This window comes from Pinus tabuliformis, chromosome 6, assembly GCF_031772625.1.
Source record: "Pinus tabuliformis cultivar Carrire ecotype Pingquan chromosome 6, CPIR1, whole genome shotgun sequence".
In the NCBI taxonomy this organism is placed as follows: Eukaryota; Viridiplantae; Streptophyta; class Pinopsida; order Pinales; family Pinaceae; genus Pinus; species Pinus tabuliformis.
In genome coordinates this window covers 682,369,411-682,387,315 of record NC_142292.1, presented here as the reverse complement: position 1 = coordinate 682,387,315, position 17,905 = coordinate 682,369,411, and the positions used below count along the sequence as shown (strand labels likewise).

At 35.1% G+C, this 17,905-nt stretch overlaps 1 long non-coding RNA gene and 1 pseudogene across 2 annotated transcripts; both read right to left on the bottom strand.

Annotated features, from left to right (window-relative positions):
• Positions 1-3,070: 3,070 nt before the first annotated feature.
• On the bottom strand, positions 3,071-7,171 carry LOC149260494 (uncharacterized). 2 transcript variants are annotated; one of them, XR_016258297.1, is made up of 4 exons: positions 6,834-7,171; positions 6,512-6,631; positions 3,992-4,253; positions 3,071-3,824 (listed from the first exon to the last, which is right to left on the bottom strand). It is a non-coding gene; the product is annotated as an uncharacterized LOC149260494 (long non-coding RNA). The 2 variants fall into 2 exon arrangements; XR_016258298.1 differs by having other exon boundaries at positions 6,855-7,171.
• Positions 7,172-14,061: 6,890 nt separating this feature from the next.
• Positions 14,062-17,126, bottom strand: LOC149260493 (cysteine-rich receptor-like protein kinase 15; annotated as a pseudogene).
• Between the last annotated feature and the right edge of the window lie 779 nt (positions 17,127-17,905).

Genomic DNA, 17,905 nt, shown 5'->3' with positions numbered 1-17,905 from the left:
GAAGGATAGGTATTAAACGATAAATGAAAGCTACTTATTTGTTAAATCTTAGTTATTAAATTATAGTGTTAGGTGGTTTGAAAAAAAAATGTTTTTAATTATTGTCCAAGGAGGGGCTCTCCTGCTTCCTTAGATATTTAAATGCAATTCTAGCCGAAAATAGAACAGAGCTCACGTCTATGACTGTAGGAGAAAAGAACAGAGCTCGAAAGGCCCAGAGGCCCAGAGCACTTAATGATTTATCAGTGAAGGAGAAAGATAACGAGGGATTGGATAGCAATGTGATTAATATAATGTATTGTCCGCCAAGGAATTCTAAGAGCAGCTGGCAGTGTGCAGAGCAGGAGTACTCGTTTCTGTTGGTTCAGTTCTGGGAATGGTTTGTTGGACACATGCGGAGCCATCTTCAAGAATTGCACAAACATGAAGCACAAGACGAACGAGAAGAAAGAAGTTAGAATGAGGCTAAGAGATTGAGATTGATCACCCAATTCAAGCAGATTTGATAAAAAGACAAAGATCCCACAGACCAAGAAGACGGAACAAGGAAAATCCCAGAGGAAAATGATATGGCAATGTGCCCTGTTATGCTTGCACGTGGAGTAAACACTGCTCAAAACACTGCAATCGAGGTTGGGGCCCGAGGATCCTAGATCTGATGACCTCAAGCTTTCCAATAATGGTTCCGAGCTTGGCCTCAAGTTTCTCAATAATGGTTCCAAGCTTCCAAAATGCATCAAGAAGAAGCCTGAAATTAAGGAAATTGATGAAGATGCTAGTCTTTAGGATGACGAAGCTAAAAAGGCCATATTACAAGTGCACCCACATGCAATAAGTTTTTCATTCTTAATACGCAAAGCAAGAGAGAGTAAATCAGAGCAGAACATGCAGTTAAAGTTTTTCGTTCTTATTACGCAAAGGAAGACAGAGTAAATCAGAGCAGAACATGCAGTTAAACTTACAGAGGAGGCAAATTAAATAAACCGGAGGGATCAGAGAGGAAGCAAATTAAATGATCCGAAGGGATTAACAGATAAACACAGCGTAAACAGAGGCTAATTATTAAGACATGCACTAACTAAATTAGAGTTAATTTAATGGAAGAATACCAGTCATTCCTAAGGAAGGCGACTTATACTAAAACAGTTCGCTTAAAGGTAAAGATTTATTGAATGATGATTCAGTATGGTTAATAGAAAATCAAATATGTTAAAACACCCAAAAATTGGGTTAGAAGCTATATTTATTAAACCTGGTTAATAACTGAGAGGAAAAGAGCTGGAGCCATCTCAGAATACTTGAAGTTATACATTGGAATAAGGATTGAACCGAGATGGAGCCATCTCTACATACCTGGAATTGTACACTGGAACAGGGTTTGGATAATAGCAACAAGAAATAAAACGAAGTTCACATGGCGGTTTCCTATAGTAATAACAAATAAAACAGAGTTCAAATGGCGATTGCTATCTTCATCACGCGAAAGGAAATTTCAATAGATAAGGAAAGAAAGTAGATAATAAAGAAATTGCTTCTCATAACAGTGATCAGATGAAATAATAACAACAACAAATAAAACAGAGTTCAAATGGCGGTTGCTATCTTCATCACAAGGAAATTTCAATGCATAAAGAAAGAAAGAAAGTACATAATAAAGAAATTGCTTCTCATATCAGAGGTCAGATGAAATAATAATATGTACCTGAATGTCAAAAACCTTAAGTAACTCCTAAGGATGAACCAAATCCAACTTCCCTGCCCTCCGAAGTTGTTTCTCCAAAGAGTGATAGCAATAGAAGTTGTTTTCTCCAAAGAATGATAGCAAATGAGTTGTTTCTTCCTCTCTCACATTACTCAAAAACGCAGACAGACTCAAACACCATACCACACAGAGACATCCATAACACTTAGAGATAGCCAACCTTGCAAACGCCATACCACACAGAGACATCCATAACACTCAGAGATAGCCAACCTTGCAAACACCATACCACACAAAGACGGCCAACCTCACATAAATAATAGGCCATGTATAGAGGAAGGACACCATACCACACAGAGACAGCCAACCCGGTAGAAATAGATAAAGGCGGGAGGAGGAGACATGTTTGAAATTCTGTCAGATTGAATATATAAATATATATATAAAGTTTCTTTCAACAGATACTTGAACCACCCATTACAGCTGAGACCAACGGCTTAGCTTATCTTATTCTGCAACAGCCAACCCCGCAGACAAAGCAGGCCATAGATAAAGGAGGGAGGAGGAGACATATTTTTGAAATTCTGTGAGATTGAATGTATATATAGACTTTCCTTCAACGGATACGGATATTTAAACAATATCCGTACAAAAGAATGGTTAGACAGAAAATGAGATGCTAATAGATACTTCACATGAGAAATGAAATAAAGTGAAGATGGCATTGTTTATTTTAGGAATTGCTAATCTGTTTGAGTGTTTCAAATATTATTCTAGGGAATCAGAGTGAACTTAAAGGAAAATCAATAGGGGTTTATGCATTGTGATTAGAAACATAGTAATTTGCAGATAAATTGTAGAAGAAAAAGATCTATTATTTATATGGAAAACTACACGTGCAACTCCGAGTAAAAAGCTAAGGGCTCATAGTATCAGCTCTCAGCGTACTATTCTGGGCATTATTCTTCGCTTAAAATCGATGTAACTAATTCGTTTAATAATCCCGATTGTTGTTCAGCTATCGAAATCTCTTTTGTACAAGAGTTCAATAAGAAGCTACTGTTGCTCATGGGGCAACTCAGACTGTTATACCATGGAGAAGAAGAAATATTCAGTGGCAAAGCAGGGTTAGATAGCCTCCAAGATCTCTTGCTATACAGATTGTTGTGGAGACTTTGTGAAGAGATGGAGAAACATTAGCAGAAAACTATCAAAAATAGTTAAATAGATGAATAGCACATGAAGAGATGGAGAAACAGTGATATATCTCAGTGTACAGAAACCAGAGTTTCAGGAATTAACTGCAGATGTGTCTGAGTAGGTTGAAACTCTAGAAGGCCAACTTAGTGTGTAAAGTCAAACACAAAATGAAAGATGAAGAAATACATTGTGGATAATCTGAAGCCGAAAATGACCATGGTGTGGATATAGAATAATTGTCCCATCCATATTAATAATAAAGGCTATAGATAAATAATCTTATCCAGCCTCTATCGCTCTTGTATTGAAGCATGTGAAAGGAGAGCAAACAGGAGCTCATACAGTTTCAACAAATTTTGGAACAACGAAATAATCAGCACATGATGAATTAAAAACAAGAACGCTTTAGTGAATCAGAGTATTCAAGGTAAGCAGCTTGGTGAGCCTGAGAGATGATTTTATGCAATGTTCCTTGAGACTGAAATTAAACATTTATTCTGATACTTGATAAACTTCGATTTGGTAGCAATTATATTGATAAAAATTTCATTTGTTGAGATGTATATTTAGAAAATATGTTGAGAAGGATTCTACTCGATTATGCTAAATTTTCAATTGAAAACACAGCAAGCAGAGAAAGTGGGGTTATTTTTATCTTAGATGGTCAGTCAAGCATGGGAACTCAAGTCATGTCTGAGATGGATCATCACCAAAGAACATGCATCACCCATCTCACCTCTCACATTCTTGAGGAGGCCTTGCTTTGCCCATTGAGATGGAAGACTCGCCAAGACCCAAATGACTGATCACCTCGATTTTTTTGTATGCCCATCACTACCTGAAACACTTTTTCCATTTTCCTTTTCTACATCCCCGTACCAGCAAGGTCTATCAGGCTTTGTTAAATATGTGGTGACATTTTCTGGATCATCAAGAATATCTATTATTAGATTCCATAATTCAGTAATTTTCACAGAATAAAAGTTGTGTGAAAGAAATGAATTCCACTTGACACAAACAAATTAACTAAAAGGAGGCAACACATACCAAAAACAGAAGTAATTAAAAGGAAGCAACACCAACACATACCCAGAACCAGCATTTGCTGTCAACCAAGCTTTAGCAGTTAGCCAGACCCAAACAACGTCTCTAACAAGCTATAATAATAATCACACTGCTGAGAAGTTTCTTCGTGGTTGTGATTATGGGCATTCCCTGCCTGCACAGCAGCAGGACGCGCAAGATTCATGTCTGACACCAATCTTTCTCTGGCAAGAATATTTCTTTGGCTTGTATAAGTGTTGTGGTCCATGCACAGAAGACATAAATAACCCTCTCATGTTGTGTCAAACTGCAAAACCCAAGATAGTATGAATTCAAAAAACAAAAGTTTCCACTAATAACCGAAAGAACTGAGAATGCAGAGTCAAATACATCAATTACGAGATAGAACAAATTCAAGGAACAGTGTCCACTAATAACCGAAAGAGCTGAGAATATAAAGAGTCAAATACATCCATTACAGTAACTCAAGGAAGTGCCTAAGACATATCCAAGAGAAAAATGCGGAACGACAGCTACCAGAACATACAACAAATACAGCCCATGATGCAGATGCTAACAAACTTTTATATGTATATCAATTGGGTACTGTCAAGAACCATGGATTCTACCATGAATATCTAGAAATCCAGAATGCTAATTGGAATGCATGCATAAACAAGCAGATATAAGATGCAAGCAAGCAAATATATGGGCTACTAACCCAAAATGCAGAGTCAACTCTGAGATTCGGAAATCTAATAACTTGGCTTATTCGAAAACCAAAGTTTCAAAAAATTCAGGGAACATAAACTTGGCAAAGTACTGGTGATTGCAAGCAAGTGTGACGAGCCTCGGAAAGTTCATAACTTGGATTATTAAAATACATTAGAACATAAACTCAAAAAATAAGGTAACACAAATTTGTTAAAATATTGGTCAGTGTCTGCAAGTGGGATAGATCTACTATCAACCAAAAGGAGAGCCAACTACTATCCTAGACGTAGCAGGCTAACTTGGCTTATTAAAAAGTTAGGGAACATAAAAATTACACCCTGTTGAATTACAAATTCTAATACAAACCATGAATTCAAAGTAACGAAGATGTATCGGAACTGTGAGAATTAGTTTTCCTTTAAATAGTTTACTTGTGAGACGTTTTTTTATTTTTTGTGGCAATATTTTATGTGGATTTCGTCCTATATTTGGTGGGATCTTTTGCGCAGTTTAATTGTGACGCTTTTTTGTTTGATTGTCTTAAATTTGGCGGGTTTTTCTTCGAAGGGTAACTTTGAGTTGAGTGTAAAAAAATTCTGAGAACTATGAATGCATTCATATATTGAAAACACACGTTCTAAATAATAAAAAGGACAATCTTCTCAAATAATAAATTATCACATTTAAAAGATTAAAATAAAAACGTCTCATAATCCTGGCCGTGATAACGAATTATTACATGTTGCCACAGTAAAAATCAGTAAGATTGCATTTTTGTTTACACAGTAGCTGCAAAGTGCAAAGTTGTCATTGTAGAATTAAAGTTTGTGCAAAGTTGTCAATGTAGGATTAGAGTTGAGTTCATAGTTTGGCAAGATTGAAACATCTATCAGGTATTCACTGTTTAGGTTATCAGATTCGAAATATAGTATTTCTTATGCAGCTGTTTGAGAATGGATCAGAAGAAGAAATAAGTGAGAATGACGATAAGATTGGGATTGATCGAGATTGATCACCCAATTGGAAATTCAAGCAGATTTGATAAAAAGACAAGATCCCAGAGACCAAGAAGAGGGAAAACGATAAGTAATCCATGTTAATGAAAAAGGGCATGGCAATGTGCAGTAAACACAGCTCAAAACCCAGCATTCGAGGTTGGGGGCCGAGGATCCTCTAAAGCTTTACAATAATGGTTCCCAAACGCTTTCCATCTATGATTCCCAGCTTCCCAGCTTCGAAAATGCATCAAGACGAAGCCTGAATTGAAGGAAATTGATGAAGATGCTAGTAGTATTTACGATGACGAGCCTAAAACGCCTGCAATAAGCTTTTCATTTCTATCGGGCAGAGTATATTCATTCCTATCAGCCAAAGCAAGACAGAGTAGAGCAGAGCAGAACATGCAAGTAAACTTACAGAGGAAGCAATGCAATAAGCGTTTCATTTCTATTAGGCAAACGCAATTTCATTCCTATTAGCAAGACAGAGTAAACCAGAGCAGAACATCAAGACCAGAGTAGAGCAGAGTAGAACATGTAATTAAACTGAGGAAGCAAATTAATGAACCAGAGGGATTAACGGATAAATACAGGGTAAACAGACTAATTAATTAAGAAATATGCTGACTAAATTAGGGTTAATTTAATGGAAGAATACCAGTCATTCCCAAGGAAGACAACTTATACCAACACAGTTGGGTTAAACGTAGAAGGTTATTTAATGATGATGCAATATGATTAATAGAAAATCAAAACACCCAGATTTTGGGTTAAAGAAAAGCTAGAGCCATCTCATATCTGGATTTATACGTTGGAATAGGATTTGAACAGAGACGGAGCCATCTCTAAATACCTGGAATTGCACATTAGAGCAGAGTAATTGTGATTAAACGAGAAGCTAGAGCCATCTCACCATATCTGCAATTATACATTGGGATAGGGTTTGAACAGAGACGGAGACAAGTCTACGTACCTGGAAATGTACATTAGAGCAGGGTTAGCCACAACAAATAAAACAGAATCCAAATGGCCATTGCTATAGTAACAACAATTAAAACAAAGTTCAAATGACGGTTGCCATCTTCAACACAAAAGTAAATTTCAATACAAAATGAAAGAAAAACGAAATTTCAATACAAAAAGAAAGTAGATAATAAAAGAATTGCTTCTCATACCAGAGATCAGATGAAATATACTTGAATGTCAGAAACCTAAGTAACTCCAAGGGATGAACCAAATCCAATTGCCCTGCCCCTGAAGTTGTTTTCTCCAAGGAATCATACAAATAGAGTTGCCTCCTCATCCTCCTCTCACATACACTACATGACTCAGACACCATACCACACAGAGACAGCGATGACTCAAACACAGACAGACTCAGACACCAATACCACACAGAGAGAGCCAACACCAAACCACACAAAGACATCCAACCTCGCAGACATAATAGTGCAGAGGAATGACACCATACCACGCAGAGACAGCGAAACCCGTAGGATACCAGGCCATGCCCTAGGAGAAATATGTTTGAAATAGTGAGATTTAATGTGCATATAGACTCTTTTTCAAGAATAAGTCTAAATCTCTATTCATGTCCAGCAACCCGAAGGCGAATTCATCCACGGACATAACAAATCGCTTTGGTGTCACTACTGTACACTTGGACAAGGGATTCACATACCTTAGATTCAAATTGAAGTTGATGGGCTACAAGATCATGGATTGGGACTGGTTATTCAGTGATGAGCCTCATCATTGGGTAATTATATGGGCCTTAATTGGCCTTAATTCACCTCCTAGCTTAGTCAAACCAACTATTCTCACAACTTATTGCATACTTTTGATTATATTTTGTTTATGAGATGAGTTAGAGTTGGATATTTTGCTTTGTGGTCTAATGTGCATGTAATGCAGGAATAAAGGATAAAAGCAAGGAACTGTGGCAAAGACCTTGGTCAAAACTCGAATGGGACAAGGGAGAGGAATTATAGGACACAAATCCTCCTCATTTACTACCTTTCAATTCGAATATTCCTCCATCAGCTCAGAGTGCAAACAACCAAATCATGAGGACTAAAAGACAGCCGAGCAAGTGAAAGTGACAAAAACCAGTTTATCTTAAGTGGGGAGTCAAGCCTCCCTAATGGGAAGGAAGTCATTGGAGACTTCAGATGTATAAGTAGAGAGGCTTAGGACCTTAGTAGGATTCGAATTCTTATTGTAAAACTCTACTTTATTTCTATGCTGCAAGAATTGTCATAGTTTATTATGTAATCCATGGTTTTTATAATAAAGATGAGTTCTGTTTTGAGCCAGCACTGAGTTAACTCAGAGGGCTGAAGCTCTTGGGCTAGGGCCCAACCCAAGCAGCCAAAGTTCCTCTTTATTGTACATGTATGCTAGCATAGATTTTTGGTTTTGTTCATTTGCTTAAGTAGCTTCCTGGTTTTCTGTTCATTTGCTTAAGTAACTGCATTTCCATTACAGTAGTATAGCATAGCTTCCTGGTTTTCTGTTCATTTGCTTAAGTAGTTGCATTCCCATTACAGTGGTGTAGAGTAGATCGGTTGTGCTTTAGTTTACTTCCATTTGTGCTTTTCTCAACTAACAGGTTAGCTAGGAGAAAAAAATCACCATAAGGTTGTCCGCAGGTGTTTCGGCCTCACCTCCTCCCTCTGGGACCATGACTTGAGGAAGAGACCCTTCAGTAATCCCAAAAACACAGGTTTCTAGTTCTCGCATGAGCTTTGGAGTTTGTTGTTTGATGCAGTTACTTGTTTCATTTCATTATCATCATTTTCCCTCACTCTCGGTCCACCCTCACCCTCACTGGTTTTTCTGTCGTTTTCATTTGAAACCTCCTTCAACACATTCTTCATGCATCATTTCTTCATTGTCTGATCCACAACAAACTTGACCAATCACCGTCCAATTCATTAGTTTACCCAATGGTCGTCGCGTGCGAAATCTTCCACCTACTTTATGCGCTCTAATCTCCACCATTGATCTATCTCTTGATCCAACAACTATCACGTCACCTCAATACTTTATGCGCCCCAATCTCCACCGTTGATCTGTCTAGCTTGATCCGATGGCTATCACGCAATCTCGCGCGGATTCTTGCATGACCACAAGGATTAGTTGTATGTATAAATGTTGCTTTTTTCTTTGATACCTTAACTTTTTAGAATGTGACTTCATATGACTTCATATTGTCCGAAAACAATCTCTTATGCTTTTTAGAGATGTAATTCTATGTTAATTTTATGTTCCATAATCATAATGGTGGGATGAGGGTTTTTGGAAATTTGACACTCAAGAATAATTGTTGTTTAACTCTATCTAGATTTTACCTTTATGCTTCTTAACTATACTAAATGGATATACAATATTCATTCTAGGAAATAAAAAAATGAAAAAAAATCAATAATCAACCTCACAAGCTCACTACAGTCAACAACATGTCAATCATACACCAATTCATCCTACCAATTAATCCACAAGTTGGCTCCTTGTGAGTTTATAATTATAAAGTATTTTATTTCTTCATTATTATTTTAGCTCATTTGAAGATATTTATTTACTTTTTATTTAAGATATTTATTTACATTTTATTTAAGATATTTTTATCCAACTAAACTTTATGCTAATTACATATTTCTAGGAGAATATGTCATTGCTATAAAATTTATATTTATGTATTTTATAAAATTTATATTTATATATCTTTTAATATTAAATTTGATTGAATTTTAAATCATATTTTTTTTAATTTAATTTAGAAATTAATTTAAAATTCATTTTAATCTCTTTTAAAAGAGTTCTTTACAAAAGTAACTTTTGTATGAAAACTTCATTTGTTCTTCTCATCATTCAAAATTCAAGAGGAGGAAGAAAAGAAGAGGGGCACTTCTCTCCCATTCGCAATAGAAATCAAAAGAAAAGGAGCAATGTTCCTTGCAAACATAAAATTTCTCAACAAAATTCATTTTGATGTGAAAAACAACATGTTTCACTTACCCAAACATTTAAGCATAAGCAAACAAACAAACATAAAAGGCGTAGACACCAACAACTTTTTTTTTTTAAATTGCAGAGCAGACCAATGTTTGAAATTGGCAATGAATTTAGTTTCCAACCGCCCCCAAACCAAATACAACACACTGAAGCATCAATTGAAAGTTTGAATGTTTAATTTGAGGGTCCCCAGAATATCAGTTGTGGTTCTAAACATGGCCTTTGTTTCTCGAAAGTATCTGTGCACAAGTTGATGCAGATCCTCCTTCCCTTTATCAAAGATGTCAAGAAACTCCTCCATCTCTCTCATCGGATAGTTCATGTCCATCCATCCTTCCATGGGTCTCTCGTACCACAAAATATTTGTTTCTTTGAAAGAGTTAAACGCACAATAAATCAAATCTCATAATGTCTTAAACTGAAGGGGTGAGTAGTAGCATTTAAATAAAGAGGTGTGTTGATGTGTAATCTGTTATGCAAATTGTGTCGATGCATTCATATGTTTCTCATCATCATTTTTATAGAAACTCTTTAATGCCCAATTACGAACTTGTTTAGTCAGTCAGTTATGTTGTCGCCTGGGCCTGGTCGACCATGCTATGGGGAATTTTACTGGGTTTCATTGTTTTTTTTAAGAAAAGCAACCATTTCAAATTTAATGTTCATGGAATCATCATGTCCTTTTGTTGTAGCACAATTAATGAATATTTTTTAAATATGTGAAAAAGAGAGTTAGTTGTGGAAGAACCAGACCTTATAAAACCTGGTCAACAAAATTCGTATTCAAAATGTTTTTTCTTTGTTCCAAACCAAGCCTTGCAACCTCTCTCTCGGTCTTCCATGTTACAACTACATCATTGCATTTGTAAAACGAACACCAGTCCAATGCCTCCAAGCAGGTCTTCAAACATGCTTCCAAGCAATTGCTTCTTCAACCAAGAAGCACTCAACTCTAATGGCGGCCCACCAAGAAAGGATGAGTGCTCAAGAAGGCGACAAATATGTGGCTCAACTTACTCAACAGGGCGGATCAACTACCCACTCTGATACCATTGTAAAACAATCAAATTGGAAACCAAACAAATGCATATTATATTGATCTCAAAGAATTATGTACATGATGTACATATAAATACATATACAAAATAATTGAATTAGCTCCAGTGTCTTTTTGGACTCCAATAACTACCCAAACTAATGGTATCATTAACCCTAAGAATTAGTTGTCCAACAATTTTTAACATTATGTATATTATAGGAGAAATAGAAGATAAAAAGCTTCAAATTCCTTAGGAAATGATGGTAAAAATGTTCTCAGATTGTTATTTCCATTTGTGATAACCTAAAATGGTCCTCGTCTTATTTGATAGTCTAACTCAAAATACTTATAAAAGGATATCCTTTTTCTTACAAGGAATTTTTAATATGTGGAAATCGAAACCTTAGATATTTATGTCAAAAAGGTCACAAAGGAAGGGAGAAAACTTGATGAAGATTAGACCTACTAAGTTGAAGAAACAAATGATTGAGATCTAGAACAAATGATTAGGACCTTAAACTAGAACTAATGTAGACACCTTGACGATAACCAAAAACAGGGATCCATTTACAATATCAATTTGTTATAATCAAAATAAGATAAAAGATTGTGGTAAACGATATTTATAAAAAAATCCCTACAAAAGAATGGTTAAACAGAAAATGAGATGCTAATAGATACTTCACATGAGAGATGGAACAAAAATGAAGGTGGCATTGTTTATTTTGGGAATTGCCAATAGTTTATGATTGTTTCAAATATTACTCTAGAGAATCAAAGTAAAATTTAGGAAAATCAAAGAAAAATATGTAAAGAGGGTATTATGCATTGTGATAAGAAACGAAGTGATTTGTAGATAAATTGTAGAAGAGAAAGACCTATGGTTTATATGGAAAAAATAAATGTGAAACTCCAAGTAGAAGCAAAGAGATCATACCATCACCTCTAAATGTACTATTAAGGGCATTATTCATCTCTTGAAACGATGTAACTACTTTATCTCTATTTAATAATCCTCATCGTTGTTCAACTATAGAAATCTCTTTTGCACAAGATTTCAAAAAGAAGACAATGTTGTTCATGGGGCAACTCAGACTGTTAGACCTATGACAACATGGACAAGAAGAAATACTCAACGGCAAAGCAGGGTTAGATAGCCTCCAAGATCTTGTCCTATATAGATTGTTGTAGAGGCTTAGTGAAGGGAACTACAAAAAAAACTGTTAGCTAAATGAATATCACATGGAAAGGAGGAACCAAAACTTTCCAAAAGGAAGAAGGAAGGATAAGAGTTTTGAAGAGTAATAGTTTTAGCGCTAACTTCAGTTTCTAAATAATCTGAAGCCTAAAATAACGATGGTGTGGATAAGCTAAAGATGAATAACCTTATCCATACTCTTAGACTCTCTATAGTTCTTATATTGAAGCATGTGAAAAGAGAGCAAACAAGAGCTCATAAGACAATGAAATACAAAGTATTCTAGATAAACAACTCAGTGAGACTGAAATATGATTTTATGCTATGTTCATTAAGACGGAAATTAAACATGAATTCTGATACTTGACAAGAATCCCATTGCCATCGAATACAATCAAATATATTAATTATAATTATTAATATTTTTTTTTGTTTGGTACCGATTCGTCCTACTTATTTAAAAGGACGAAGGTACTTAATGATAGTTTACATGGATCCTTATATTTATTTAAAAGGTCAAATTTCTATGGATAGGTATTAAACGATAAATGAAAGCTACTTATTTGTTAAATCTTAGTTATTAAATCATAGTGTTAGGTGGTTTGAAAAAAAATGTTTTTAATTATTGTCCAAGGAGGGGCTCTCTTGCTTTAGAGATGTTAAAATGCAATTCTAGCCGAAGAGGTGGATTAGATATGTTATAAAGTAATTTTGGCTTTAGAGAAGTTATGATGTAATTGTAATTTTGGTGAAGAGAGATGGTTTTAGATATGTTATAATTTTATTTTGGTTTAGTATAGTAAAAATGTAATGTGATGTCGAAATATAATGTTTAATATTTTGGTTAATTAATGTAATATAATGTAAATATTTTAATTTTTGTCAAAATAAAAATAAAAATAATAATTTTATAAAAATAAAATAATAATAAAAATATAAACTAATGGTATCGACTCATAATATTAATGTGGAATATAGTTTATTTAAAAGGAAAATTAAACCAACCTAGATTTATTTATAATTTTGGATCTTTACCAAATATGGAGAGAAATTAAATCTTTTTTCCCTCTCAAACTTCTTCAAAAAAGAAAAGAAATTTAATCCCTCTCAACCCCTCTTGATATGCAAAGCTCTTTTCAATCTCAAACCACTTCAAAAATAGAAAAGAGATTTTGATCCTCAAAAATCTAAAATTAAAATTAATAAAAAATTACAAATCCCTTAAAAATCTATAATAATTCACACAATTTCTTTAAAATACTTGCACACAATTACAAACAACAAAGAAACTTATTAAAAAGTTAAATTTCATATATGATAAAATAAAAAGTTACTCTTCCGGAGATATTATTATATGGCAAAAATCAATCTGTATCCATTTTCCGAGTTATTAAGCATAAGATTACATAAAAATTGAATTTATATGTATTTTGCGAGGTATTTAGTATAATATTATGCATGTATTGAATATCTTGTGAGAACTTATAAAATTACAAACTATATTGAATATCTCGTGGGAACTTATAAAATTACAAACTTTCTAAATCTTCTGAAATCATAAATTTTTAAATATTAAAAAATATTTATGCATCATTAAAATGGGATCTTTAGAAATATTTACACACAATTACTTATAGCATATTCTGTCTTGTATATGAAGATTTTCGGGAAAAAACACATTGAAAATATTTGATCAACACATTTAGAACCAACCATTGTGGTTTATCTTCAGAATAAGATGAAGAGACAGATGTCACAAACAGGCTAAATAAGAAGAAATGTCAACTTAACAGTTAGATGAAAACGACTATTAATTAATTAATTACTGATTGATTTATATTTATTTATTTATAAATATTATTATTATAATATAATTAAATGGTTATATTTGACTTATTTTATCTAAATAATTAATAATTGATTCAATTTATCAATTCCTTCCCTAATTACGCCGTAAGGCGTTCCCTCTGAGAAAGACATCCCTAAAATGTGACGTGTGCGATCCTGAGCCATTGATTCTGTGTGTTAGACGATTGGGGTGTTTTCTGCCATTGATTTAATCTGTTTTTCATAGAAAAATATTATTTTTTCCACCAGCTGGAAGACAGAGAGGGAGGATCTGGCAATGGGCCATGAAAGGCCAGGCCTCTTAGCGATGAGACTCTTCGCAGTGACTGAACCGAAACGTGTCTTCGCAGTGACGAAACGTGTCTTTCTTCTTGGTTTCGTGTCTTTCTTCCTGCCTGAGGGCCGCGTAGCCAGCGCAGCCTTGTGCTGTTATATCACTATTTGTACTGTCTGCTTCACACATGAAACGTACTCTCACTATTTTTAAGAAATGCTGGCTGTGTTGGATTTAGTAATGTTACAGGAGAGCTTGAGATCATTAATATAACATTAGACATGGTTGGACGGAGGCCTGAATCAGCTTGCGTGCATAGAAGAGCAACCTCAATGCATCTTACGACTTCCTCTTGCTGCCATGTTTCCATTACTGTGGAATCAATCATATTCAGAAGACACCCTTGCTTCTGTAATCTCCATGCCTGCATCCCATCCAAGGTAAATCATCATTATTCTGATTTATCACAATCCACTATTATTCATACCAAAAAAAAAATCATGAATTGAAGTCTTACCCATTCTGATAGGCTTTGCATTTCTGGGGAAAAATTTATATCACTGTTTTTAATTCCCGTCACAATCTCAAGGATTAACACTCCAAAGCTATACACATCAGCTTTTAGGGATAGTTTCCCCTGCATTGCATACTCTGGCGCCATGTAACCGCTACATACTCCAATCAGAAACTCTTCAAATAAGTTGGGGGTGATTGTGGCACATGATTGCATAAATGTTAAGCTGTTTAACAAATTGATTAATTTCAAATAAATTGCATAGAGAAGAGAAGGGTAGAGTGAAATATTCTCACTATGTCCCTGCAACTCTTGTTTGGATGTGAGTCTCGTCTTCAGGAAAGAGTCTTGCTAGCCCAAAGTCTGCTATTTTAGGATTCAACCTTTCATCAAGCAAAATGTTGTTTGCTTTAATGTCTCTATGAATTATTCGCAACTGTGAATCCTCATGAAGATAAAGAAGACCACGAGCTATTCCCATTATGATGTTATAGCATTTTTGCCAATCAAGATGTCTCTTCTTCTCTGGATCTGTATTTGTATTCAAAGAATAGTAATTTTCAAAACCTTTTACATAATCAATCTCATTAATTTATGAAAAATTGATCATCTTTCCCTCATACAGGAAACAAAATTCAAAATGACATACCAAACAGGAAGGTGTCAAGACTCTTGTTTCGCAAATACTCATAAACAAGCAACCTTTCGGGACCCTCGGCACAACATCCGAGTAGCTTTACCAGATTTCGGTGTTGAACATGGGTAACAAGCTTCACTTCATTCATAAACTCTCGTTTGCCCTGTCCAGACCTTACAGACAACTTCTTCACTGCTATTTCTTTTCTGTCTCTCGTTATTCCCTGGAAGAATCAGTCCATTAACAGACCATGGAAAAATCCCTGTTCCTGTTCCTCTATCTGGAAGATGATGTAAAGTGTAGCGTTAAACTTGCAAACAATAGTGGGTAGGTAAATACCTTGTATACAGGGCCAAAGCCTCCCTCTCCAAGCTTCATGTTTTCATGAAAATGATCCGTTGCTTCTGTGAGTGCTTCTAAAGTGAAAATAATTTGCTCATGTTCGATTAGTGTCGATTCTGGATCAATAACATGTTTTTCTACATAGAAAAAGAAGAGGCAAATAAGAATCTAATTTCATTAGATAACATAAATATGAATGGGTTGTGTTAAAGAGATGCCTGGTTATAGATTCAATTTTATTTCTAGATGGTAGATTTAGAATATTTTGAAAATTATTCTTAAAATCTGCCATCAAGATAAGTTCAGAATAAGATAAACAAGAATAAGGTCAATTATTCTTAAAATCTAAGATAAATTCCGCTGATTCTACCTTCATTCTGCTGACATGTTACTGGGTTCCGTGAAAAGAAAGATTTCAGTCTGTTCCTCAGGGCAAACAAACAGACCATTAACGCTACTAAGATGCCTGCCACAATCCCCAGAGAATTTTCTGTAGAGAAAATGATGTAATGCATTGTACTGTTATTTACAGACATTGAAGTTACAAAAAATTTCTATAATCCCCAAAAGCAAGGAAATCATAAAATTAGATGTGGCCATGAGGGATTACTTGACGTGGTGTGTGAAGCTCCATTCGCCTGAGTCACCTGAGTCATATGGGCAGAAGGGTTTGGCCGGGAGGAGTTAGAGAATGAAAGTGGACTAGCACTATTCCCAATAGTACTAGTGTTAAAAGAAGGGTATATTTCATATCGAACCCTGCAGCTTCCCGATAGTGCCTGGGCTCCTCCATTCAGAGAACGACATCGGTGGAGGTTATTCGTTGGTAGTTGAAAGCAAGATCTGCAGTCCTTTCTGGATAAATCTCTCCAACATTGAACTAAACTGTAAACGGTACCATTGGCAGAACATGTAGCTGAGCCTTGAGTGAATCCCTTATTTGCAGAATTGCAGGCCTCATCAGACACGTTGAAAAGCAGATTTGAAGTAGTGGTCTTGAAATTGTATAGATTACTTGTACTAATTTCAATTACCATAACCAGATAAGTCCCATTGGTGTCTAGCTTTGAAAAAAGGCTAAAGTTCTCGTATCACAGGAAGCAGTTTTCTAACCATACTCGAGCGCCGACGTCTTTTCCACAAAGTTGTATAACACTATCGTTTGCTTCTTGTGAACAAATTGAACAGTCTTGGCTAGATATGTTACCTTGACACTGGAGGTGGCCATATATTCTGTTAGGACTTTTGCCATAGAAAGAAGTGTTGAACCTTGTTTGAGGTGCGTTCTTCATTAGATCACCCATTAACCTATTCAAATCGCTCGAAAAAGTACTTCCATTGGCATAAGTAGAGGCATTACCGCAGGCGTGTGAGCTAATCTGTGATGTAACAGAAGGAAAATTGGTGATGAATAGTAAACCGATGAAATGAAATAGAATAGCTGCCTATTTGCTAGAATTAGACAAGTTTAACAACATATACATATTGAACAAGAAGTTCGAACTAGTAGTTTTTTGTTGCAGTTGATGGGTCAAAATTCACTTTTTTTTCTAGGTTTTCAAGTCAGATATTAATGAATACTGGCCAGGGAAGAGTCATCAATGAAGATTTCGGAAATGTAAGAGTTACCTAAATATGCGTTGAGAAAAATGGTCTATGTGAAGCCCAATTGGTGTAGAATTTATGCCAATATTAAGCACGTACAAATCTTGTAGGTTACATGGGCATAGATTCTCACTGATTTCACAGATTATTCTTTTCCCTTTGGCATTATTTGCCATTCACACAATTTTCTTTACTTTGTTTGGTTGTGTGTTGTTCATGAAATTGTGTTTTGCAGTCAGCAAAAGTCTTGAAAGTTGTCTATCAACTGGAAAAAATATCAGAAGCAAACTGTGACAGCATTCACAGAAATAAATAGCGAACAGATCATATATCCGACATTAACTTATCAAGAAATAAGATTCAGAACATATACAGTTTCCACAGAAATGGCAGTACTCTTCTATTACTTTGCTTCAAGGATAGGGCATTGTTTCAGAGAATATCCCTAATGAAATCCATTGAATTAATATATGAATTTAGGGTATCATGGTTCAGAACAACATAATGTTCAAATGTGAAGCCAATGAAATTATATAAGATTGCCCTGCTCCTTTCTTGCTAATTTTCCACCATTCCTTCAAATTTTTCAGTGGCATGTTTATTTCCCAAGTTAATGAAGCTGCCATATTACTCTGCAAATTGTTTTAGCAGATATGGATAATTTAGGCCTTATGATTTGTAAGTCAAAGTTATTTTCACATAAAGAAATTGTTGTTGATATGGCACTGGTTGTCTTCCTTGCCTTTTGTTCTAATGTCTTCTCTCTCAATTTA